The 25,517-nt window shown below is 42.5% G+C and overlaps 2 long non-coding RNA genes across 2 annotated transcripts; one reads left to right on the top strand and one right to left on the bottom strand.

Annotated features, from left to right (window-relative positions):
• Positions 1 to 3,642: 3,642 nt before the first annotated feature.
• On the bottom strand, positions 3,643 to 10,139 carry LOC142491063 (uncharacterized). The gene is made up of 3 exons (XR_012800251.1): positions 9,968 to 10,139; positions 9,070 to 9,227; positions 3,643 to 4,908 (listed from the first exon to the last, which is right to left on the bottom strand). It is a non-coding gene; the product is annotated as an uncharacterized LOC142491063 (long non-coding RNA).
• Positions 10,140 to 17,412: 7,273 nt separating this feature from the next.
• LOC142489638 (uncharacterized) lies at positions 17,413 to 23,168 on the top strand. The gene is made up of 3 exons (XR_012799900.1): positions 17,413 to 17,584; positions 18,325 to 18,482; positions 22,469 to 23,168. It is a non-coding gene; the product is annotated as an uncharacterized LOC142489638 (long non-coding RNA).
• The last annotated feature ends 2,349 nt before the right edge of the window (positions 23,169 to 25,517 follow it).

The following is a 25,517-nucleotide window of genomic DNA, read 5'->3' as shown; positions in this document are numbered from 1 at the left end:
TTTCTTGAAAATGAGCCACTGATTAGTGAAGCCAGTTGCTTCCGGCAGATTGTATCTGTCAAAAATACAGATAATGAGGTTGATATACTATGGACATAACGGTGTTGTTTACTTCTGACATGTGAGTTGCATTACAGGGCTCCAAATGCACAAGGATAAGCAGCTAAATGTTTGACTAGGGCACAGGAAACATAAACAACAAAATAGACCAGTGGATTTGAACCTTTTTTTGTTTAAGGAACCCTAGAATTAAATTGTGAAATTCTGGGAAACCCTAGCTCTCCCCCCCCCCCCAACCCATCTCTCTCCCCAGTCTGTCTCTCTCATCCCCCCATTTCTGCCCCCTTTACACTACCCCCTCTCTCTGTTCCCCCTTACGCTCTCTTCCCCCTTACACTCTCGTCTTCCCTTTACACTCCCCTTCTCTTTCCCCCTCACCTTACTCTCTCAGTCACTTACAGTACACTGCCCCTCTCTTCTGCCCTTACACTCCCCCTCTCCCTGTCCTCCCTTACACTCCCTACACCCCCCCCTTATGCTCTCTGTCCCTTACAGTACCCCTCTTTTCCCCTTACACTCTCCCACTTTCCTCTTACACTCCCCATCTCTGTCCCCCCTTACACTCCCTCCCCCTCTATCCTCCCCACTTACTCTCCCCCTCTCTGTTCCCCCTTTACACACTAAGCCCCCCACAAACACAATATCCCACCTCCCCCCATAAAACACATAAACCTCCCACCCCCATAACACACACATACCTCTTAGAGTAGAGCCAGAGGAAATGAAACCATTGCCAACTCTCAGTTCGCTATATTTACATTATAACTGAAAATAATTAAAAACAAAAGGTATTGGTGTCAGTTTGGGGTAAAAGGGCATCAATAACCCAGATGTAACCCCCTAAACTGGCATTTGTAGACCATGTCCTTGGAAGGACTGCCCCTTTGAGAATCATACATGTTCTGTTGCTACGAATATAAAAATCCTATATATCCAGAATACTACAGAAAAAAGGTAAACATATGACAGATTATAGTAAGCTTTTCTGAAAGATGACCAATAGAAACACTTGGTTTTCTAACCAGAAGTTGCTTTTAAGGGTACAATCCCCTCCTAGCTTGTGAAAGAAAACAACCTTACATTAAAAAAAAAGTAACACACTAATTGGTTTCCTTAAACTAATCTAAAAGCAAACATTTGTCTTATTTTGTTTCTCGGGAAATTGATTACAAACAGTATTTCTTATGAGCCTCTAAATGGAGGAGTGTCAATCTAGTGGGTTTGTTTTTACCTTTATCCCACCTAGTCCATATCAGGGAACGAATAAAAGTTAAGTGAAGGGTTCTCTGGCTGCGTAAATACTCATTGAATACGCGGACATCAGACTAAGAGGAAGTAGCCAGAGGTAATGAAACTCCTCCCAGGTCTCCGTTCACTATGTTTAAAAACCAACATTAAAAACTAATTTAAAATACTTATGTATGATACCAGATGTTGGTAACAAAAACATGCAATTACCTAGATGTAGCCCATTAAACACGTTACTGGCGACTTTGTTGAGCCCAGACAACCGAATCAATGTATAACTGATACGGAGGCAGTTTGCGTGAAGTTTGGCTGCCGAGATGTCACAACAGCTCATTGTTTATGGTATTGTGGTAATATCAGGTGGTTTTGGAACAAAACATGACATTATTTAAACAGGTTGCTCCATTTAAAGTTGCCTTTGGATTATAAGGCATTGCTGTTCGGCTGCGTGTAGGATTGCAGGACTCAAATGGATAGCCTGCCCAGGTTTCTGGGAATGAGGAAGTTGGCGGCTCATACCTTAATATTGGTAAATTGGCTATAACCATTCCCACAGACGACAGAGAAGCCCAATGCTACATCCAACATGACAAAAATACACAGTAAAATACTTATATACTCTCTTGAAAAAGGGTCATTTAGTTTAACCCTTTGGCCAAAGCATTGTAAGCCTGCAAGCCACAAGGCATACACCCGTTCGCAAGTCCTAACACTACCAGATAAAATACATATATACCTCTATTAGGATTAAAATTCTCATTTACTACTCTATTAGGAGGGAGAAAGACCACATTGGATCATCTGGTTCCAAGAAATGTCTGACTGCACCTACAGTACACCCTTGTGATGTTTAAAACACGTGTAGAGTGAACCACCAAATGTGTTTCTCTTTGGATGGTAACTGTTCTTTCAGCTACCGTCTTGTTTTGAAAATAACGTGTAGAGTGAAGCCATGTCACATGTAGCCCAACGGTACGTGTCTTTCCAAATAATCTCGGAGGTGAAGTCAATGACATGCAAAGTGTCCCTCAAATAGGATCTTAACTTGACCACATAAGGTTGTAAATAATGGTCTACATATTGGGACACATTCGATGTCATTGAGTCCACCCCCGAGACTATTGGCCTACCAGGAGGATTGTCCAGAGTTTTGTAAATTTTCGGGATATGGTAAGGCAGGCGTTCACGGGTGCTGTAAGTACAAATACTTAAACTCTGACAGGTTAATGATACCCAGCCCCTGTGTGCCCATAAGGAGATCTATAAAAAAAAGTTGGTAATGGTCAACCGGATCATGTTTAAGGGGAGCATAGGAGGCACCGTCACATAACAGGCGATATGTCTCCACCAGGTAGTCAGATCTATCCTGTAGGATACAGAAAGTGAATCCCTGCGCTTCTCCCATAGGGATAGCAATCAATGGGGAATATATATATATATATATGTATGGTGTAAATATCTATAAGAAAAAAGGAGACTTTTGGTATACATCCTTTGATCAAATAATGCCAAGCCTGCTAACCACGTCAAGGCAAGTCTCTTCAGCAGGTCCCTACGCTAAATGCATACTAGTGTTATGTGAAATAAGCCCAGAAGGGGTTAAAATATCAAAGCATATGCTTGTATAACCTAGTGCAATTAAAAACTGGTATATACCAGTACAGATACTCACATGTAAGTGAAGTGGAATAAGGGGACCTTGCTAGGAGATTATATACCTAGAAGAGGAGGGGCTGGCCTGCCACAAACTGCTCAATAAGCAGTTGCAGGTGATTGGCTAAATATATTCAATTACACCATAGTAGTGTTGCCCTCTAGGAGCGTGCTGCAAAGGATTAAAATCGGCCCAACAAATAATGTAAAACAAATATAATCACTGCGCTTCTCCATGTAAAGAGCATGCAGCTAGTGAAGGAAATGGCCATACAAATGTGCAAAACAGAAAGTGAATCCCTGCGCTTCTCCCATAGGGATAGCAATCAATGGGGAATATATATAATCTCCTAGCAAGGTCCCCTTATTCCACTTCACTTACATTCCACTTTGCCATAATCGGACATACCCATCCATGACATGTCTAGTGCCTGGTACCTGCCCATCTTGCCGGGCACACTATTCTAATAAAGTAATCATTAATGCTTAAGTTGTGTCGAATAGAATTGTTCCAGCCTTTTTGTTTGTTTTTGTTTGTAGAATGGGTACTTTGTAGTGATATACTGATAGATGTCAGATAGAGTTAACCTCTTATCTGTACTGTCTTGAATGGCAGAATAAATCATATATGCATAACTGCAGGCCAGTTTAGTACAGTAAGTGCCATGCCATGTACAAACGGACAGAGACAAATTTGTTTAATGCATAGTGTTTTGAGTAAAGTGTGATACTGCTACATTACAGTCATTCTGATGAAAAGTACAAGGTCATTAAACAAAGGAAGGTTGTGTTTAAAGCGAGACATTTCTACATTGTTTCTCGTATTGAGAAACCGGTGGGGTTCCTGGCATGCAAGGGTACAGATACTGTAAAATGTGCAATGTGCCATCTGCCGTATGTAATAAATAAATTCAAAAGCACTTTAGGAACAACATTGTTTTAAGTACTGTATACAGTAATACAGATGTAGCAAGACTTACTATTCTCAGTGCCGCAAACCAAGAAGTGTAAATCCCCAGCAGTTATTTGTAATCTACAGCCCCCTTGCTCCTCCCTTAAGGCTACAGCGTATCAACGGCAAAGATATTCAGTGCGCCAGCTTCTGGCCACACATACTGAACTGCAATAACATAAATAACTGAACAAATTACTATTCCGGCTGACCGTAGTGGAGCCATGGACGAGACGCAGACAACAAAGTGTTCATGCAGATGTCATCTCACACCTTCTAGTGGTCACGGTGGAAGCAAGTCTTACTACATTTGTACATCACCTCTTTTTGTCACGCATCATTGAAATCCTTATCATTATGACTTGTCATTTCTTACATAGCATTTTCTTCTGGTGGGATATCTTGTGATATCATGCCTTGTGTAACAGAAAACTCATTTAGGGTACAGCAATCTTGATATAAATCCATAACCAGTTAATTAAGTAAAAGAATGCTGTGGGTGTTTTTGGTTGTAAGGTTCTACTTTTTGTATAGTGTATACTCTCCCTGGACAGAATCTAAAAATACATGTTACATTTACATCATGTGGAGTAATGAAAAACTATTTCATATCTAACGTTATTAAACTATTCTTATGTTACTTTTTCAGGAAGCATGTCCAAGTATGATTAGTAAAGCTTTATAAACATAAATATCTCACCCATAACTGCATTAGAGATGATAAACTCAACAGACATCACCGTTTCCAGGTTACAGTACCATGTAGACAACCTGACATCTAATATTTTCCCTCATGACTGTTACAATCACAATGCTCTCTATTACAATGAAGGATTCTCATCAATGTCTTCTGCATTAGCCTGGAATGTTGTGAAGGTCTCCATTGCTTGGTTTTTCATCAAGCTGGAATCCCACATTGGTCTCTGCGTAAGGTGACACTTGTTTACTTTCTTCTGCAACGTTATTCCCACAAAGCCTTACGTATAACCTGTAGCCTAGGAGTAAAAGTGTGCTTGTTAAATAAAGTATGCGGTCAAATAGTTTCCATATTGTGTGCCTTCTACTTTATAATTACACCCTCCTGCACTTTTTAATTACAATTAAGTTGGTGCTGCTATCCATAGAACATCCTGGCTCAAAATAACGTTAAGGTGTCACATTTGGATTGTTGAATTCAGGGTTGGGTCATGACTCATACTGTCTATGCCTACATTTGTCTATTAGAAAAATGGATGATATTATAAGTGCTATTAAATTACTTCCACTTTAAATACTGTACATAGAATGATAACTTTGTATTTCTACTTTTATAGTGTATAAATGTTGGAGCTCATAAGACTGCAGAAAAGCAGATTTTCTTTGCAGATTGGAACATCATTTAATATACTAACATAGTTATTGTTTGAAACTTGGTTTTTAAGACCTCCAAAGTGTCTTCTTCAGAAGCCTTTTGAGGTCTCTGAAGTTGGTAAACAAACAAAACGAGCTTATGTTTACTTCTATAAGAAAATAAGGTTTGTAAAGGGGAAAGCTACACACAGAAGGGGGAGCCCCCGCACAGCTGAGAAGTAACAGAGTGAGGTGCTCACTAGGTAAGGTAGAATTGCATACAGGAGAGAGAAAAATAAAAAAGAAACCTAGTATGTGAGCACTCAATCACAGCAAGAGGGTTGTGATAATATTAAAAATATTCTTTATTGTAATCATGGGAGATAATATGACAAGTAATCAGAATCTCATACTGTAGATTAACAGCCTATTATGAAATAGAGTATACGGGGCCAATAATAGGATAAACACTTTACCTGGTGATTCCCCGCATGCTCTTTATGCAGGACAAACACTTTACCTGGTGATTCCCCGCATGCTATTTATGCAGGAGAAACACTTTACCTGGTGATTCCCCGCATGCTCTTTATGCAGGAGAAACACTTTACCTGGTGATTCCCCGCATGCTCTTTATGCAGGAGAAACACTTTACCTGGTGATTCCCCGCATGCTCTTTATGCAGGAGAAACACTTTACCTGGTGATTCCCCGCATGCTCTTTATGCAGGAGAAACACTTTACCTGGTGATTCCCCGCATGCTATTTATGCAGGAGATACACTTTACCTGGTGATTCCCCGCATGCTCTTTATGCAGGAGAAACACTTTACCTGGTGATTCCCCGCATGCTCTTTATGCAGGAGAAACACTTTACCTGGTGATTCCCCGCATGCTCTTTATGCAGGAGAAACACTTTACCTGGTGATTCCCCGCATGCTATTTATGCAGGAGAAACACTTTACCTGGTGATTCCCCGCATGCTCTTTATGCAGGAGAAACACTTTACCTGGTGATTCCCCGCATGCTCTTTATGCAGGAGAAACACTTTACCTGGTGATTCCCCGCATGCTCTTTATGCAGGAGAAACACTTTACCTGGTGATTCCCCGCATGCTATTTATGCAGGAGAAACACTTTACCTGGTGATTCCCCGCATGCTCTTAATGCAGGAGAAACACTTTACCTGGTGATTCCCCGCATGCTCTTTATGCAGGAGAAACACTTTACCTGGTGATTCCCCGCATGCTCTTTATGCAGGAGAAACACTTTACCTGGTGATACCCCGCATGCTCTTAATGCAGGAGAAACACTTTACCTGGTGATTCCCCGCATGCTCTTTATGCAGGAGAAACATTTTACATGGTGATTCCCCGCATGCTATTTATGCAGGAGAAACACTTTACCTGGTGATTCCCCGCATGCTCTTTATGCAGCAGAAACACTTTACCTGGTGATTCCCCGCATGCTATTTATGCAGGAGAAACATTTTACATGGTGATTCCCCGCATGCTATTTATGCAGGAGAAACACTTTACCTGGTGATTCCCCGCATGCTCTTTATGCAGGAGAAACACTTTACCTGGTGATTCCCCGCATGCTCTTTATGCAGGAGAAACACTTTACCTGGTGATTCCCCGCATGCTATTTATGCAGGAGAAACACTTTACCTGGTGATTCCCCGCATGCTCTTTATGCAGGAGAAACACTTTACCTGGTGATTCCCCGCATGCTCTTTATGCAGGAGAAACACTTTACCTGGTGATTCCCCGCATGCTCTTTATGCAGGAGAAACACTTTACCTGGTGATTCCCCGCATGCTCTTTATGCAGGAGAAACACTTTACCTGGTGATTCCCCTCATGCTCTTTATGCAGGAGAAACACTTTACCTGGTGATTCCCCGCATGCTCTTTATGCAGGAGAAACACTTTACCTGGTGATTCCCCGCATGCTCTTTATGCAGGAGAAACACTTTACCTGGTGATTCCCCGCATGCTCTTTATGCAGGAGAAACACTTTACCTGGTGATTCCCCGCAAGCTATTTATGCAGGAGAAACACTTTACCTGGTGATTCCCCGCATGCTCTTTATGCAGGAGAAACACTTTACCTGGTGATTCCCCGCATGCTCTTTATGCAGGAGAAACACTTTACCTGGTGATTCCCCGCATGCTCTTTATGCAGGAGAAACACTTTACCTGGTGATTCCCCGCATGCTCTTTATGCAGGAGAAACACTTTACCTGGTGATTCCCCGCATGCTCTTTATGCAGGAGAAACACTTTACCTGGTGATTCCCCGCATGCTCTTTATGCAGGAGAAACACTTTACCTGGTGATTCCCCGCATGCTCTTTATGCAGCAGAAACACTTTACCTGGTGATTCCCCGCATGCTATTTATGCAGGAGAAACACTTTACCTGGTGATTCCCCGCATGCTATTTATGCAGGAGAAACACTTTACCTGGTGATTCCCCGCATGCTCTTTATGCAGCAGAAACACTTTACCTGGTGATTCCCCGCATGCTATTTATGCAGGAGAAACACTTTACCTGGTGATTCCCCGCATGCTCTTTATGCAGGAGAAACACTTTACCTGGTGATTCCCCGCATGCTCTTTATGCAGCAGAAACACTTTACCTGGTGATTCCCCGCATGCTATTTATGCAGGAGAAACACTTCACCTGGTGATTCCCCGCATGCTCTTTATGCAGGAGAAACACTTTACCTGGTGATTCCCCGCATGCTCTTTATGCAGGAGAAACACTTTACCTGGTGATTCCCCGCATGCTATTTACTGTATGCATAATTCATCTATTCCTTCTGTTAACATCTTGGGTTTTTTTTTGCGGGTAGCCGTCAAGTGTATATATTCACTCTACGGATGTATTCACGAGACCATACATCTGCCGTCGGTCCGCTTCTACTACCAGGTGGGAATTGTCGGGTGATTGGACGTAATCCATAGTTACTCCACGGCACAGCCGCTCACTTACACTGGGCTACGATGCTGCTACATGCAGCAGGGATTTAGCAGATCAAATACATAAGGGCAATATTCTCCTGTAGATACTTACAGCCTCCTTGATTCTGACATATGATTTATACTCTCACATGTCATACCTTCCGCAGCAGTGATTATATCTCTATCCCTGCTGAAGGCACAGCGGCTGTGTGCTCCCACGGAGGGAGACATTCTCTGCTGGGCAGTGCCCAAATATTAATTGGACACTGCACATCTGCCGGATTTGTATCGCCTTACACTCTGAGATGTATCTGCATTTACCATTATTTGTAGCAGTTTCACCTTCTCATTGTAGCTCAGTTACTTAGCTACATTTATATTATATCATTGTTACTACAGGCTTTTGAGGCAGTTAACATACAGCAGTTTCAATTATTGGCCCCGTATACTCTATTTCATAATATGCTGTTAATCTACAGTATGAGATTCTGATTACTTGTCATATTATCTCCCATATGTACAATCAACAGAGCTGGTACAGCAATGTTATTTTGATCACAGTCACAGTCTATGCTGTTTGATCTGATTTTAAACCCCTTTATTTTATATTCATTGCTGACAATAAAAAATATTTTTAATATTATCACAACCCTCTTGCTGTGATTGAGTGCTCACATACTATGTTTCTTTTTTCTCTCCTTTTAAAGGGGAAAGAGAGTTAAGGAGACTGAAGTAAGTGTATCAGTCGTTGCAATACTACAATACAAAGGTTATTCATATTGTACATACAGTATACAGTATTACATTTGGAAAATAAATTTGGGCAGCAATTAATTTGCTTGTTTCCATTGTTGATTACTGTTAACTTACCTCCTAAGAATATGATTGCCACCACAATTTGGAAAATACTGTAGATGAGTGGGAAAGTAAATATCAGATTAAGTTGTTCAGGTGTAAATGAGAGCTGGACTATGGTTGAGCACAGCTGTGTGTTTTGCAAACCAGTTTCCAGTGCCACTGTACGACATCTACAGTAAATCACAAAAATAGGTTAGTTTTTCCATTATGACAGAACACAATATAGAGGAATAAGCCAAATAAAACTGTTGCTGAAATATGCTTACGTGGAAATACTAGAGGCAGCTTGAGGAAGCTTTATATAAAAAGGAATAGAACTCTCTGCTTTTGATTTAACCGATTTAAGCCCCCTGAGCATATCACTATCGCTTAGTGCCTGCAGCCCTACAGGAATGGGACTTGGAAATTTGTACGCTATATGCTATTGTGTGCACTGCAATGTATTCTAAAAAATATTATTAGTATTTGTATTCCACAATATTCTTTGCTAAAGTAATTTGCATTGCTTGATGAATCATTTGGGAATGTGATTTTTGAGATTACTATGATTTTTTAAACTTTATGCTTTAATTGAAGACAACAGGAAAGGGCATTTTTATTTAGGTGCACGTAAATACACACCCTTTTATATCTATTGTTATAATAATAATAGCATGTTCTTGTATAGCGCTGCTAGTTTTACGTAGCGCTTTACAGAGACATTTTGCAGACCCTGCCCTGTGGAGCTTACAATCTATGTTTTTGGTGCCTGAGGAACAGGGAGATAAGGTGACTTGCCCAAGATCACAAGGAGCGACACTGGGGGCCCCTGCTTCAAACTCAGTGCCAGAGTCTTTACTCACTGAGCCACTCCTTCTCTTGTTATTTTACAAGTTGTACTAGTTATTCACTTTTTTGGTTTTATTCATACCTGCACCAGGACAGATTGGATATGCAAGCCAAGGAAAAACCAAAGATGAAACCAATAACTGGGAATATTGACCCTAAAATCCACAACTTTGGTTCAATATTCCAGGATCCTTTATACAGAACTCCACCAATCACAGCTATGAAAACTATGAGAATGGCTCCTGTAATAGAGCCAACCTACAAAATAAAATAACATGAATGTTAACATTAAAAATGAAAGCATTTGTATGGCTAAATAATAATAATAATACAAAAATATGTTGCAATGACATTGGGATTTCAACTGCTATGGCATTAAACATCACATTGCCTAACTATATAGCTAACTAGCTGAGAGACCCGGCGTTGCCCGGGATGTAAATGCGTAATAGGTAGTATTATTTATAAATGGTGGAACAATAGGTGAGTATTTGTTGGAAAGGTTGGATAATAATGTTGAAAAGAAAGATGGAAGAAAATGTAATACGATGTTGTATAAAAATGGTTTATTGTAAACACACCACAGTACAATGTATATTTTGGTGACATAAGTGATGTGAAAATGTGAGGCGTGTGTCCTGCTAGGGTGTGAGCGTGTGTGAGGCGGCGGGTGGGTGTTCAGTACGGGTGGCCGCTCACTCACCCGTCCGGCCGCTCACTCACCCGTCCGGCAGCTCCCACGTGGATATGAGGCGGGAGGCAGCGTGTTGTGGCCGCTCCCCCGCTGTGTCCCTGGCGCGCGCTCACTCACTCCGCTCCCCCGCTGACTGTAGCGGCGCCGGGGGGGGGGGTGTGGAGGGGAAGTGAGTGAGGGAAGGTGAAGGGGGGTAAGGGGGGTGAGGGGAGGTGAAGGCCGCTCACTCACCCGTCTGGCAGCTCCCTCACCCGTCCGGCAGCTCCCTCACCCGTCCGGCAGCTCCCACGTGGAGGGGGGGGGGTGAAAGCGCGGGAAACAGGAAGAGGCGGAGCCTCCGGGACCGGTGGGGAAGACCTAACAAGCTCCTATTGCCATGCTCAGTAGCACTCCTCTGTGACACTCATATGCTTATATATATGTTGTGGTCATTTTGGGGGTTCAATAGGAGCTTGTTAGGTGTCCTGTATGTTTTACAATTCTTGTCCAGCTAGTCATGGCTGATTGGAGGGTGGCAACCTCCTTCCTAATTTAAGCTCACCCCCTCCCACATTTAAATGGTTATGGGCTCACTCCATAGCATCTTCCACTCAGGGGAACTTGCCTGCTTGCAGTTTGGCTGTGACATCTCTAATACAGAGTGCTTTTCCTGGTAATGTACAGGTTAATAAAAGCTTCAGTCAGACTCAGAACTTTGCAACTAATATTGACAGATTTACTATAAATCATTCTTCCTGTTATTACACAGGTTATTAAGAATTTATATTAGCGTTAGGGACCCCTGATATGTGGTCTGCCTTGGCGTTGGCTCAGGGGCTTACAACAATTTTGGCCAAAAATGTCAAACTAAAAGACCATTTACTTATTAGTTATTAGAGATTTATCCATATATATTTAGGCACTGTACCGTGTATGAGTCTCACTAGATGTGCTAAAAACTGAGCTCTGTCTGTGTTTTATGTTATGTCTCTGGTTTTAATGCAAATTGCCATGCTCAGTAGCACTCTTCTGACACTCATATGCTTATATATATGTTGTGGGTATTTTGGGGGTTTAATTGGAGCTTGTTAGGTGTCCAGTATGTTTTACAATTCTTGTCCAGCTAGTCATGGCTGATTGGAGGTTGGCAACCTCCTACTTAATTTAAGCTCACCCCCTCCCACATTTAAATGGTTATGGGCTCACTCCATAGCATCTTCCACTCAGGGGAACTTGCCTGCTTGCAGTTTGGCTGTGACATCTCTAATACAGAGTGCTTTTCCTGGTAATGTACAGGTTAATAAAAGCTTCAGTCAGACAGAACTTTGGCTTGCAGTTTGGCTGTGACATCTCTAATACAGAGTGCTTTTCCTGGTAATGTACAGGTTAATAAAAGCTTCAGTCAGACAGAACTTTACAGCTAATATTGACAGATTTACTATAAATCATTCTTCCTGTTATTAAACAGGTTATTAAGAATTTATATTAGCGTTAGGGAAAAAAAAAAAAAAAAAAAAAAATACATCTTTTTTCTCCCCTGTGCTTTCCCCTTGGTATTAGTTTTATTCATTTTTTGTCCTAGAGACCATTGCATGTGTCTAGGTTTATTATATGATATATTTAGATGTAGTATTCTTTATTTAGCTAGGGTTTTTTTTGCTTTAAGGGTTTTTTTCTGTGTATTTAGTAACTTAGATTTTGTGTAATACTTTAATTATTTGGACACATCATAGTTATTAGATTATCAGTTAGCATTTAATATATATTTTCCAGTGAGTCATTGTCTGTTTATCTTTTGGAGCTGCCATTTGTGTGTTTATGTTTTTAAGGTAGTACTTATTGTTGTTCTATTAATAATATCTTTTTCATTTTCTGCACTTGAGGAGCATCCAGTTCTTTTCAACAACAGTTTTACATTAATATTCTTGTGGTATATTTTAGAGTGCTATTCAAGGGATTGTCTTTGTTCTTCTTTGTGTGTTTTATATATATATATATATATATATATATATATATATATATATATATAAAATGTGTGTGTGTGTGTGTGTATATATATCTACTATATATTTCTGAAAGTGTCATATGTTTCTGTGTCTGTATGTTTCTCCCTGTGTCCCTCCCTGTGTCCCTCGCGGCAATCCCATTGGACCTTGGGCCAGGCCAATGAGATTGCTTCCTTGGCCCGCCCGCCCCCTCACACCTCTCATTGGCCTGAGGCGGAGTGACGGGCCAAAGGTCACACACACACACCACCTCCCCCCCCACGCTCTCTGCGGCTCTCCCCTAACATAGGCCGCTCCCCCAGCTGACCATCCCCGAGAGCACTCCCCACGGCTCTCACCACCCATAGGCCACTCCCTCACCCGGCGCTCTCCCTCCCCCTCCCACCCCCCCGCTCTCCCCCCTGCTCACCCCCCCCCCCCCGTTTACCCCCCGCTCCGCTTATCCCCCCACCCACACACACAGAGCACGCTCTCTGCGGCTTTCCCCTCACACAGGCCGCTCCCCGTCCCAGAGGCCGCTCCTCCGGCTGTCTCCGCCTCTCCCCGCGAAAGGCACAGCACCTCCTCACCGGAGCGTCTCAGCCTCGCCGCTGAGGAGCCCGAGGTGGAGGAGGAGGGCGGCCGGTACCCGGAGGAAGAGGAGGAGCGCGGCCGTGTGCAAGGTGAGGAAACGCAGGGGAATTACCGCGTCCCTGACTCCCCCTGCACTTTGCCCCCCCCTACCCTCCCTTCCCACCTGCCCCTTGCCCTTTGCCCCCTGCCCTTTGCCCCCTGCCCTCCCTCCCCTGCCCCTCCTCCCCCTGCCCCCCAGCCCTTTGCCCCCTGCCTCCCCTGCCCTTTGCCCCCTGCACCCTTTGCCCCCTCCCCTGCCCTTTGCCCCCTGCCCTCCCTCCCCCTGCCCTCACCCTCCCTGCCCTTTGGCCCCCCCCTTTGGCCCCCTCCCTGCCCTTTGGCCCCCTCCACCCCTCCCTGCCCTTTGGCCCCCCCCGCCCCTCCCTGCCCTTTGGCCCCCCCCCCACCCCTCCCTGCCCTTTGGCCCCACCCAGCCCCTCCCTGCCCTTTGGCCCTGCCCTGCCCCTCCCTGCCCTTTGCCCCTCCCTGCCCTTTGCCCCCCCCTGCCCCTCCCTGCCCTTTGCCCCTCCCTGCCCTTTGCCCCTCCCTGCCCTTTGCCCCTCCCTGCCCTTTGCCCCTCCCTGCCCTTTGCCCCTCCCTGCCCTTTGCCCTGCCCCTCCCTGACCTTTGCCCCTCCCTGCCCTTTGCCCCGCCTCTCCCTGCCCCTCCGTCCCCTCCCTGCCCGCACCCCCCCACCCCTCCCTGCCCCCACCCCTCCCTTCCCCCACCCCCCGCCCCCGCCTGGGCAACGCCGGGTATATCAGCTAGTAAAAAAAATATATATATATATATATATATATATATATATATATATAAAGCACACATAACAAAGTGCTACATAACAAATAACAATGTTACATGACAATTGATGCAATGTTACCGGGTTTCCCTTAAAGCGTCATGAACTGATCTTTGTTTTCAATAAGAAATTCGCCAGATTATAGAATAATGATAGGCAGCGCACTGATGGATCGTAAAGCCGGTAGGGAAGGCACCCGCTCCCGGTCTGATGCAGATCGTCAACTTTCTTCTAAAGTTTGGAACGTAAGTTCAACATAGCTCCCACCTCCGATCGTCTCGGCAAGCAAGTACCCACCGCACGTCAGTTGAGGATTGTCTCCGGTTAGGGAATGCACCCGCTCCTGGTCCTCTGCATTAGTCTCCGTGTATCACCGTAGTATGGGTGAAGAGGGAAGACTAGCTCGCCGTCACGTGGATGGAAGAGGGCTGGCTGACCATCACGTAAGTGAAGGATAGTTGGTGCACCGTCACCTAGTAAAAAATGGTTGAAGCTCTCAGACCGCACCACAGCTGTGCATAAAATCAACCTTGTTTTCTAAGTGAACTAAGGGACGACCCTGATGAAGTATTTTTTGATACAAAACGCGTTGAAAAGATTGTGCTGTTTCTCTACATTTTGCTTATATCTATACTTGGCTCTTTATTGGTATTTGAGGCATTTTGTCTCTATTACAAATTATTCAGTCCACTTAGAAAACGAGGTTGATTTTGTGCACAGCTGTGGTGCGGTCTGAGTGCTTCAACCATCTTTCACTACATGATGGTGCACGAATTATCCTTCACCTACACTGGCGACACACTTTATTCGAGCTCGGATAGTCCCACGAATTCGGGTATACCCGGGTGTATTGAGGTTTGTGACTGTTTTCTGCCCGAGTGCATTGAGGTATTTTCCAGGCAGGGATTTAAGCATTTTATTCCCACTGGCTGCAATACTGCACAATATATATATATATACTGCATTACAATTCATGAATTTATGCCATCTGGTAGACACGCGAAGCATTGCAGCCTATTAAATCCTAATCATTATCATTTAACAGATCAGCCGCCCGTCAGCCAGGCATGAACCCAGGCTGGGAAGGCAAACGCAACGGGGCTTGTCAGAGGTGAGGAGTGGCGCATTCCAGGTATCTGCCAGGTACATACTGGGTATTTGCTCGAATAAAGTGTGTCGGTGCAGTACATGACGGTGAGTCGGCCTTCTTCCATCGACGTGACGGTGAGCTAGCTTTCACCCGTACTATGATGATACACGGAAACTAAAGCAGAGGAGCAGTTCCATGTTCTTTTTTTTTTTTTATAGATATCTATATCTCCAGAGTTTTTTTTAACTAAAGTTTATTCTGGAATTCTTGCGCTGGTATCCTCTATTTCACTCATAATATAAAAATACAGTACTAACATCCCTAAGTTGTTCAAAAACATTACTTTGCTGTCATGTATAGTATAAATAATAGTATAAAGTGATGTGACATCAAGTGTGACCCAAATGTATTTCTGAGACCAAGAAAAATGATGTAAAGCATTGAGAAACACCGTGGAGACCACAGATATGATGGTAATGCATATACCATTGGCTGCAAAAAATAATCAATGTACCTGGAGAGACCATCTCCCAAAGATCCAATGCTCGAAATGATTGGTCTACCAGGAGGTCTGATCAGTCTTATGGATCGTTGGGAGATGGTAAAAAATCGGGATCAGTGATGTACATGGTACACATCCCTGCATACCTTATTCCTTGTCTATGTGAACACATGTTTAGGTTCATGTTTTCTAAAGTATTATGTCTTAGCCTTTGTTACTTCAGTTACAGAGTTTATATCCTTTATATCCTTTATTTGCTTTACTATATGTATTTTTAGCATAGGTATCTTGTGTGTGTGATTTTGTCATAATATCTTGTTAAACATACTGGACACCTAACAAGCTCCAATTAAACCCCCAAAATACCCACAACATATATATAAGCATATGAGTGTCAGAAGAGTGCTACTGAGCATGGCAATTTGCATTAAAACCAGAGACATAACATAAAACACAGACAGAGCTCAGTTTTTAGCACATCTAGTGAGACTCATACACGGTACAGTGCCTAAATATATATGGATAAATATCTAATAACTAATAAGTAAATGGTCTTTTAGTTTGACATTTTTGGCCAAAATTGTTGTAAGCCCCTGAGCCAACGCCAAGGCAGACCACATATCAGGGGTCCCTAACGCTAATATAAATTCTTAATAACCTGTGTAATAACAGGAAGAATGATTTATAGTAAATCTGTCAATATTAGTTGCAAAGTTCTGAGTCTGACTGAAGCTTTTATTAACCTGTACATTACCAGGAAAAGCACTCTGTATTAGAGATGTCACAGCCAAACTGCAAGCAGGCAAGTTCCCCTGAGTGGAAGATGCTATGGAGTGAGCCCATAACCATTTAAATGTGGGAGGGGGTGAGCTTAAATTAGGAAGGAGGTTGCCACCCTCCAATCAGCCATGACTAGCTGGACAAGAATTGTAAAACATACTGGACACCTAACAAGCTCCTATTGAACCCCCAAAATGACCACAACATATATATAAGCATATGAGTGTCACAGAGGAGTGCTACTGAGCATGGCAATAGGAGCTTGTTAGGTCTTCCCCACCGGTCCCGGAGGCTCCGCCTCTTCCTGTTTCCCGCGCTTTCACCCCCCCCCCCCTCCACGTGGGAGCTGCCGGACGGGTGAGGGAGCTGCCGGACGGGTGAGGGAGCTGCCAGACGGGTGAGTGAGCGGCCTTCACCTCCCCTCACCCCCCTTACCCCCCTTCACCTTCCCTCACTCACTTCCCCTCCACACACCCCCCCCGGCGCCGCTAGTCAGCGGGGGAGCGGAGTGAGTGAGCGCGCGCCAGGGACACAGCGGGGGAGCGGCCACAACACGCTGCCTCCCGCCTCATATCCACGTGGGAGCTGCCGGACGGGTGAGTGAGCGGCCGGACGGGTGAGTGAGCGGCCACCCGTACTGAACACCCACCCGCCGCCTCACACACGCTCACACCCTAGCAGGACACACGCCTCACATTTTCACATCACTTATGTCACCAAAATATACATTGTACTGTGGTGTGTTTACAATAAACCATTTTTATACAACATCGTATTACATTTTCTTCCATCTTTCTTTTCAACATTATTATCCAACCTTTCCAACAAATACTCACCTATTGTTCCACCATTTATAAATAATACTACCTATTACGCATTTACATCCCGGGCAACGCCGGGTCTCTCAGCTAGTTAGCTATATAGTTAGGCAATGTGATGTTTAATGCCATAGCAGTTGAAATCCCAATGTCATTGCAACATATTTTTGTATTATTATTATTATTTAGCCATACAAATGCTTTCATTTTTAATGTTAACATTCATGTTATTTTATTTTGTAGGTTGGCTCTATTACAGGAGCCATTCTCATAGTTTTCATAGCTGTGATTGGTGGAGTTCTGTATAAAGGATCCTGGAATATTGAACCAAAGTTGTGGATTTTAGGGTCAATATTCCCAGTTATTGGTTTCATCTTTGGTTTTTCCTTGGCTTGCATATCCAATCTGTCCTGGTGCAGGTATGAATAAAACCAAAAAAGTGAATAACTAGTACAACTTGTAAAATAACAAGAGAAGGAGTGGCTCAGTGAGTAAAGACTCTGGCACTGAGTTTGAAGCAGGGGCCCCCAGTGTCGCTCCTTGTGATCTTGGGCAAGTCACCTTATCTCCCTGTTCCTCAGGCACCAAAAACATAGATTGTAAGCTCCACAGGGCAGGGTCTGCAAAATGTCTCTGTAAAGCGCTACGTAAAACTAGCAGCGCTATACAAGAACATGCTATTATTATTATAACAATAGATATAAAAGGGTGTGTATTTACGTGCACCTAAATAAAAATGCCCTTTCCTGTTGTCTTCAATTAAAGCATAAAGTTTAAAAAATCATAGTAATCTCAAAAATCACATTCCCAAATGATTCATCAAGCAATGCAAATTACTTTAGCAAAGAATATTGTGGAATACAAATACTAATAATATTTTTTAGAATACATTGCAGTGCACACAATAGCATATAGCGTACAAATTTCCAAGTCCCATTCCTGTAGGGCTGCAGGCACTAAGCGATAGTGATATGCTCAGGGGGCTTAAATCGGTTAAATCAAAAGCAGAGAGTTCTATTCCTTTTTATATAAAGCTTCCTCAAGCTGCCTCTAGTATTTCCACGTAAGCATATTTCAGCAACAGTTTTATTTGGCTTATTCCTCTATATTGTGTTCTGTCATAATGGAAAAACTAACCTATTTTTGTGATTTACTGTAGATGTCGTACAGTGGCACTGGAAACTGGTTTGCAAAACACACAGCTGTGCTCAACCATAGTCCAGCTCTCATTTACACCTGAACAACTTAATCTGATATTTACTTTCCCACTCATCTACAGTATTTTCCAAATTGTGGTGGCAATCATATTCTTAGGAGGTAAGTTAACAGTAATCAACAATGGAAGCAAGCAAATTAATTGCTGCCCAAATTTATTTTCCAAATGTAATACTGTATACTGTATGTACAATATGAATAACCTTTGTATTGTAGTATTGCAACGACTGATACACTTACTTCAGTCTCCTTAACTCTCTTTCCCCTTTAAAAGGAGAGAAAAAAGAAACATAGTATGTGAGCACTCAATCACAGCAAGAGGGTTGTGATAATATTAAAAATATTTTTTATTGTCAGCAATGAATATAAAATAAAGGGGTTTAAAATCAGATCAAACAGCATAGACTGTGACTGTGATCAAAATAACATTGCTGTACCAGCTCTGTTGATTGTACATATGGGAGATAATATGACAAGTAATCAGAATCTCATACTGTAGATTAACAGCATATTATGAAATAGAGTATACGGGGCCAATAATTGAAACTGCTGTATGTTAACTGCCTCAAAAGCCTGTAGTAACAATGATATAATATAAATGTAGCTAAGTAACTGAGCTACAATGAGAAGGTGAAACTGCTACAAATAATGGTAAATGCAGATACATCTCAGAGTGTAAGGCGATACAAATCCGGCAGATGTGCAGTGTCCAATTAATATTTGGGCACTGCCCAGCAGAGAATGTCTCCCTCCGTGGGAGCACACAGCCGCTGTGCCTTCAGCAGGGATAGAGATATAATCACTGCTGCGGAAGGTATGACATGTGAGAGTATAAATCATATGTCAGAATCAAGGAGGCTGTAAGTATCTACAGGAGAATATTGCCCTTATGTATTTGATCTGCTAAATCCCTGCTGCATGTAGCAGCATCGTAGCCCAGTGTAAGTGAGCGGCTGTGCCGTGGAGTAACTATGGATTACGTCCAATCACCCGACAATTCCCACCTGGTAGTAGAAGCGGACCGACGGCAGATGTATGGTCTCGTGAATACATCCGTAGAGTGAATATATTCACTTGACGGCTACCCGCAAAAAAAAACCCCAAGATGTTAACAGAAGGAATAGATGAATTATGCATACAGTAAATAGCATGCGGGGAATCACCAGGTAAAGTGTTTCTCCTGCATAAAGAGCATGCGGGGAATCACCAGGTAAAGTGTTTCTCCTGCATAAAGAGCATGCGGGGAATCACCAGGTAAAGTGTTTCTCCTGCATAAATAGCATGCGGGGAATCACCAGGTAAAGTGTTTCTGCTGCATAAAGAGCATGCGGGGAATCACCAGGTAAAGTGTTTCTCCTGCATAAAGAGCATGCGGGGAATCACCAGGTAAAGTGTTTCTCCTGCATAAATAGCATGCGGGGAATCACCAGGTAAAGTGTTTCTGCTGCATAAAGAGCATGCGGGGAATCACCAGGTAAAGTGTTTCTCCTGCATAAAGAGCATGCGGGGAATCACCAGGTAAAGTGTTTCTCCTGCATAAAGAGCATGCGGGGAATCACCAGGTAAAGTGTTTCTCCTGCATTAAGAGCATGCGGGGAATCACCAGGTAAAGTGTTTCTCCTGCATAAAGAGCATGCGGGGAATCACCAGGTAAAGTGTTTCTCCTGCATAAAGAGCATGCGGGGAATCACCAGGTAAAGTGTTTCTCCTGCATAAAGAGCATGCGGGGAATCACCAGGTAAAGTGTTTCTCCTGCATAAAGAGCATGCGGGGAATCACCAGGTAAAGTGTTTCTCCTGCATAAATAGCATGCGGGGAATCACCAGGTAAAGTGTTTCTCCTGCATAAAGAGCATGCGGGGAATCACCAGGTAAAGTGTTTCTCCTGCATAAAGAGCATGCGGGGAATCACCAGGTAAAGTGTTTCTCCTGCATAAAGAGCATGCGGGGAATCACCAGGTAAAGTGTTTCTCCTGCATAAAGAGCATGCGGGGAATCACCAGGTAAAGTGTTTCTCCTGCATAAAGAGCATGCGGGGAATCACCAGGTAAAGTGTTTCTCCTGCATAAAGAGCATGCGGGGAATCACCAGGTAAAGTGTTTCTCCTGCATAAATAGCATGCGGGGAATCACCAGGTAAAGTGTTTCTCCTGCATAAAGAGCATGCGGGGAATCACCAGGTAAAGTGTTTCTCCTGCATAAAGAGCATGCGGGGAATCACCAGGTAAAGTGTTTCTCCTGCATAAATAGCATGCGGGGAATCACCATGTAAAATGTTTCTCCTGCATAAAGAGCATGCGGGGAATCACCAGGTAAAGTGTTTCTCCTGCATAAATAGCATGCGGGGAATCACCAGGTAAAGTGTTTCTCCTGCATAAATAGCATGCGGGGAATCACCATGTAAAGTGTTTCTCCTGCATAAAGAGCATGCGGGGAATCACCAGGTAAAGTGTTTCTCCTGCATTAAGAGCATGCGGGGTATCACCAGGTAAAGTGTTTCTCCTGCATAAAGAGCATGCGGGGAATCACCAGGTAAAGTGTTTCTCCTGCATAAAGAGCATGCGGGGAATCACCAGGTAAAGTGTTTCTCCTGCATTAAGAGCATGCGGGGAATCACCAGGTAAAGTGTTTCTCCTGCATAAATAGCATGCGGGGAATCACCAGGTAAAGTGTTTCTCCTGCATAAAGAGCATGCGGGGAATCACCAGGTAAAGTGTTTCTCCTGCATAAAGAGCATGCGGGGAATCACCAGGTAAAGTGTTTCTCCTGCATAAATAGCATGCGGGGAATCACCAGGTAAAGTGTTTCTCCTGCATAAAGAGCATGCGGGGAATCACCAGGTAAAGTGTTTCTCCTGCATAAAGAGCATGCGGGGAATCACCAGGTAAAGTGTTTCTCCTGCATAAAGAGCATGCGGGGAATCACCAGGTAAAGTGTATCTCCTGCATAAATAGCATGCGGGGAATCACCAGGTAAAGTGTTTCTCCTGCATAAAGAGCATGCGGGGAATCACCAGGTAAAGTGTTTCTCCTGCATAAAGAGCATGCGGGGAATCACCAGGTAAAGTGTTTCTCCTGCATAAAGAGCATGCGGGGAATCACCAGGTAAAGTGTTTCTCCTGCATAAAGAGCATGCGGGGAATCACCAGGTAAAGTGTTTCTCCTGCATAAAGAGCATGCGGGGAATCACCAGGTAAAGTGTTTCTCCTGCATAAATAGCATGCGGGGAATCACCAGGTAAAGTGTTTGTCCTGCATAAAGAGCATGCGGGGAATCACCAGGTAAAGTGTTTATCCTATTATTGGCCCCGTATACTCTATTTCATAATAGGCTGTTAATCTACAGTATGAGATTCTGATTACTTGTCATATTATCTCCCATGATTACAATAAAGAATATTTTTAATATTATCACAACCCTCTTGCTGTGATTGAGTGCTCACATACTAGGTTTCTTTTTTATTTTTCTCTCTCCTGTATGCAATTCTACCTTACCTAGTGAGCACCTCACTCTGTTACTTCTCAGCTGTGCGGGGGCTCCCCCTTCTGTGTGTAGCTTTCCCCTTTACAAACCTTATTTTCTTATAGAAGTAAACATAAGCTCGTTTTGTTTGTTTACCAACTTCAGAGACCTCAAAAGGCTTCTGAAGAAGACACTTTGGAGGTCTTAAAAACCAAGTTTCAAACAATAACTATGTTAGTATATTAAATGATGTTCCAATCTGCAAAGAAAATCTGCTTTTCTGCAGTCTTATGAGCTCCAACATTTATACACTATAAAAGTAGAAATACAAAGTTATCATTCTATGTACAGTATTTAAAGTGGAAGTAATTTAATAGCACTTATAATATCATCCATTTTTCTAATAGACAAATGTAGGCATAGACAGTATGAGTCATGACCCAACCCTGAATTCAACAATCCAAATGTGACACCTTAACGTTATTTTGAGCCAGGATGTTCTATGGATAGCAGCACCAACTTAATTGTAATTAAAAAGTGCAGGAGGGTGTAATTATAAAGTAGAAGGCACACAATATGGAAACTATTTGACCGCATACTTTATTTAACAAGCACACTTTTACTCCTAGGCTACAGGTTATACGTAAGGCTTTGTGGGAATAACGTTGCAGAGGAAAGTAAACAAGTGTCACCTTACGCAGAGACCAATGTGGGATTCCAGCTTGATGAAAAACCAAGCAATGGAGACCTTCACAACATTCCAGGCTAATGCAGAAGACATTGATGAGAATCCTTCATTGTAATAGAGAGCATTGTGATTGTAACAGTCATGAGGGAAAATATTAGATGTCAGGTTGTCTACATGGTACTGTAACCTGGAAACGGTGATGTCTGTTGAGTTTATCATCTCTAATGCAGTTATGGGTGAGATATTTATGTTTATAAAGCTTTACTAATCATACTTGGACATGCTTCCTGAAAAAGTAACATAAGAATAGTTTAATAACGTTAGATATGAAATAGTTTTTCATTACTCCACATGATGTAAATGTAACATGTATTTTTAGATTCTGTCCAGGGAGAGTATACACTATACAAAAAGTAGAACCTTACAACCAAAAACACCCACAGCATTCTTTTACTTAATTAACTGGTTATGGATTTATATCAAGATTGCTGTACCCTAAATGAGTTTTCTGTTACACAAGGCATGATATCACAAGATATCCCACCAGAAGAAAATGCTATGTAAGAAATGACAAGTCATAATGATAAGGATTTCAATGATGCGTGACAAAAAGAGGTGATGTACAAATGTAGTAAGACTTGCTTCCACCGTGACCACTAGAAGGTGTGAGATGACATCTGCATGAACACTTTGTTGTCTGCGTCTCGTCCATGGCTCCATTCTAGCATATTCTAGAGTGCTATTCAAGGGATTGTCTTTGTTCTTCTTTGTGTGTTTTATATATTTTCTCCATCCCTCAGCACCAACAGTATTCCTTAAATATTTAATTCCTGACACTTCTCTTGGTTTTATTTTTGATACCCAAGTAATCAGTGATAATTAGGGTCTGGTTTAGCCACTCATTCCTAGTGTGAGCAACATTTCTTTTTTGTGTGTTTGATATATATACATATATATATATATATATATATACATATACACACACACACACAAACAGTTGTTTTTTTTGTTTTGTTTTTTACTAAAGTTTATTATTTGAATTATTGCACTGGTATCCTCCTTTTCACTATTACCTATACTGATGTTTGAAGTCATCAATTCTTACTAGCTGCATTAAATCATTTTAAGAGCCTTAGCTTGGCTTAATATAATATTTTATTATATAATTACACTCTAGAGGTACCACTATTAATATTGAGCGCATCCAGTTTCATTTTTACACAATATTTATATTATGTTTTTTTCATTTTGTGTGCTGTGATGTGGGGTTGATTCTTGCGGCTGCGCTGCTGTGGTTTCCTTGACATAGCCCTCCGATCTTGATTCCACCATGGGGGACAGTGTTTGTGAACACACTGTGGGCGATGCATCCGGCAAGTGATCCACCTATATATGCCGGCATTTTGAGAGGAACCATACTCTTTGACAAAGCGCACGCATGCGCAAAACACGTCAGAGGTTCCTCAGTTCGTGTGATACTATGTTGCGGATGATTCAATAGATTTTTTTCATCCGTTAAAGCGATACAGCCGTCGTAATTTTTATCAGGTGGACTTGCAGTGCACTGCCCAAATTTTTCCCCCATGGGATGTTAATTCCGCAATTTCGACTGAGCAGTGAGTACAATGATTTCAGGACACTAATCAACAAGTTGTCAGTACTTAATTGCCTTTAACTGTTGCTTGGTTCAATATCAGCTGTTTTCTAGTCTAGCACCAGGGGAGAGATATTTAAGATCATTGAGGGGGTCCGAGTGTTCCTCCATCATAGATGACATGGACATCACCTCATATTCCTATTATTTCTATTATCTTTCCATAAAATTGGAGCATCATATGACCTGTTATCCAGCAACTTTCTATTTCATAGCCTGATATCGATATCAACATATTTCTAATACAATGTTGTACATGAATGTACAGTTAGGTCCAGAAATAATTGGATACTGACACCATTTTCATAATTTTGGCTATGTACGCCACCACAATGGATTTGAAATGAAACAACCGAGATGCAATAGAAGTGCAGACTTTCAGCTTTAATTCATGGAGTTGAACAAAAATATCATGAAACGTTTAGGAATTGCAACCATTTTCATACACAGTCCCCTTATTTCAGGGGCTCAAATGTAATTGGACAAATTAACCTAATCATAAATAAAATGTTCATTTTTAATACTTTGTCGAAAATCCTTTGCAGGCAATGACTGCTTGAAGTCTGGAACTCATGGACATCACCAAACGCTGGGTTTCCTCCTTTGTGATGCTTTGCCAGGCCTTTACTGCAGCTGTCTTCAGTTGTTGTTTGTTCGTGGGTCTTTCTGCCTTAAGTTTTGTCTTCAGCAAGTGAAATGCATGCTCGATCGGGTTGAGATCAGGTGATTGACTCGGCCATTGCAGAGTAATCCACTTCTTTGCATTAAAAAACTATTGGGTTGCTTTCACAGTATGTTTTTGGTAATTGTCCATCTGTAAAGTGAAGCGCCATCCAATCAACTTCGCTGAATTTGGCTTAATCTGAGCAGACAATACATCACTTTACACTTCAGAATTCATCCGGCTGCTTCTGTCTTCTGTCACATCATCAATAAACACGTGACCCAGTGCCATTGTAAGCCATGCATGCCCATGCCATCACACTACCTCCCCTGTATTTTACAGATTATATGGTACGATTCGGATCATGAGCCGTTCCAAGCCGTCTCCATACTTTTTTCTTCCCATCAATCTGGTACAGGTTGATTTTGGTTTCATCTGTCCAAAGAATGCTGTTCCAGAAATGGGCTGGCTTTTTAAGATTTTGTTTGGCAAAGTCTAATCTGGCCTTTCTATTCCAGGCTTATGAATGGTTTGCACCTTGTGGTGAACCCTCTGAATGTGCTCTCGTGAAGTCTTCTCTTTATGGTTGACTTGGATAATAATATGCCTACCTCCTGGAGAGTGTTCTTCACTTGGCTGGATGTTGTGAAGGGTTTTTTCTTTACCGTGGAA

This window comes from Ascaphus truei, chromosome 3 (genome assembly GCF_040206685.1).
Source record: "Ascaphus truei isolate aAscTru1 chromosome 3, aAscTru1.hap1, whole genome shotgun sequence".
Lineage (NCBI taxonomy): Eukaryota > Metazoa > Chordata > Amphibia > Anura > Ascaphidae > Ascaphus > Ascaphus truei.
The sequence above is the reverse complement of the archived record's forward strand: the minus strand, read 5'-3'. Positions and strand labels throughout refer to the sequence as shown.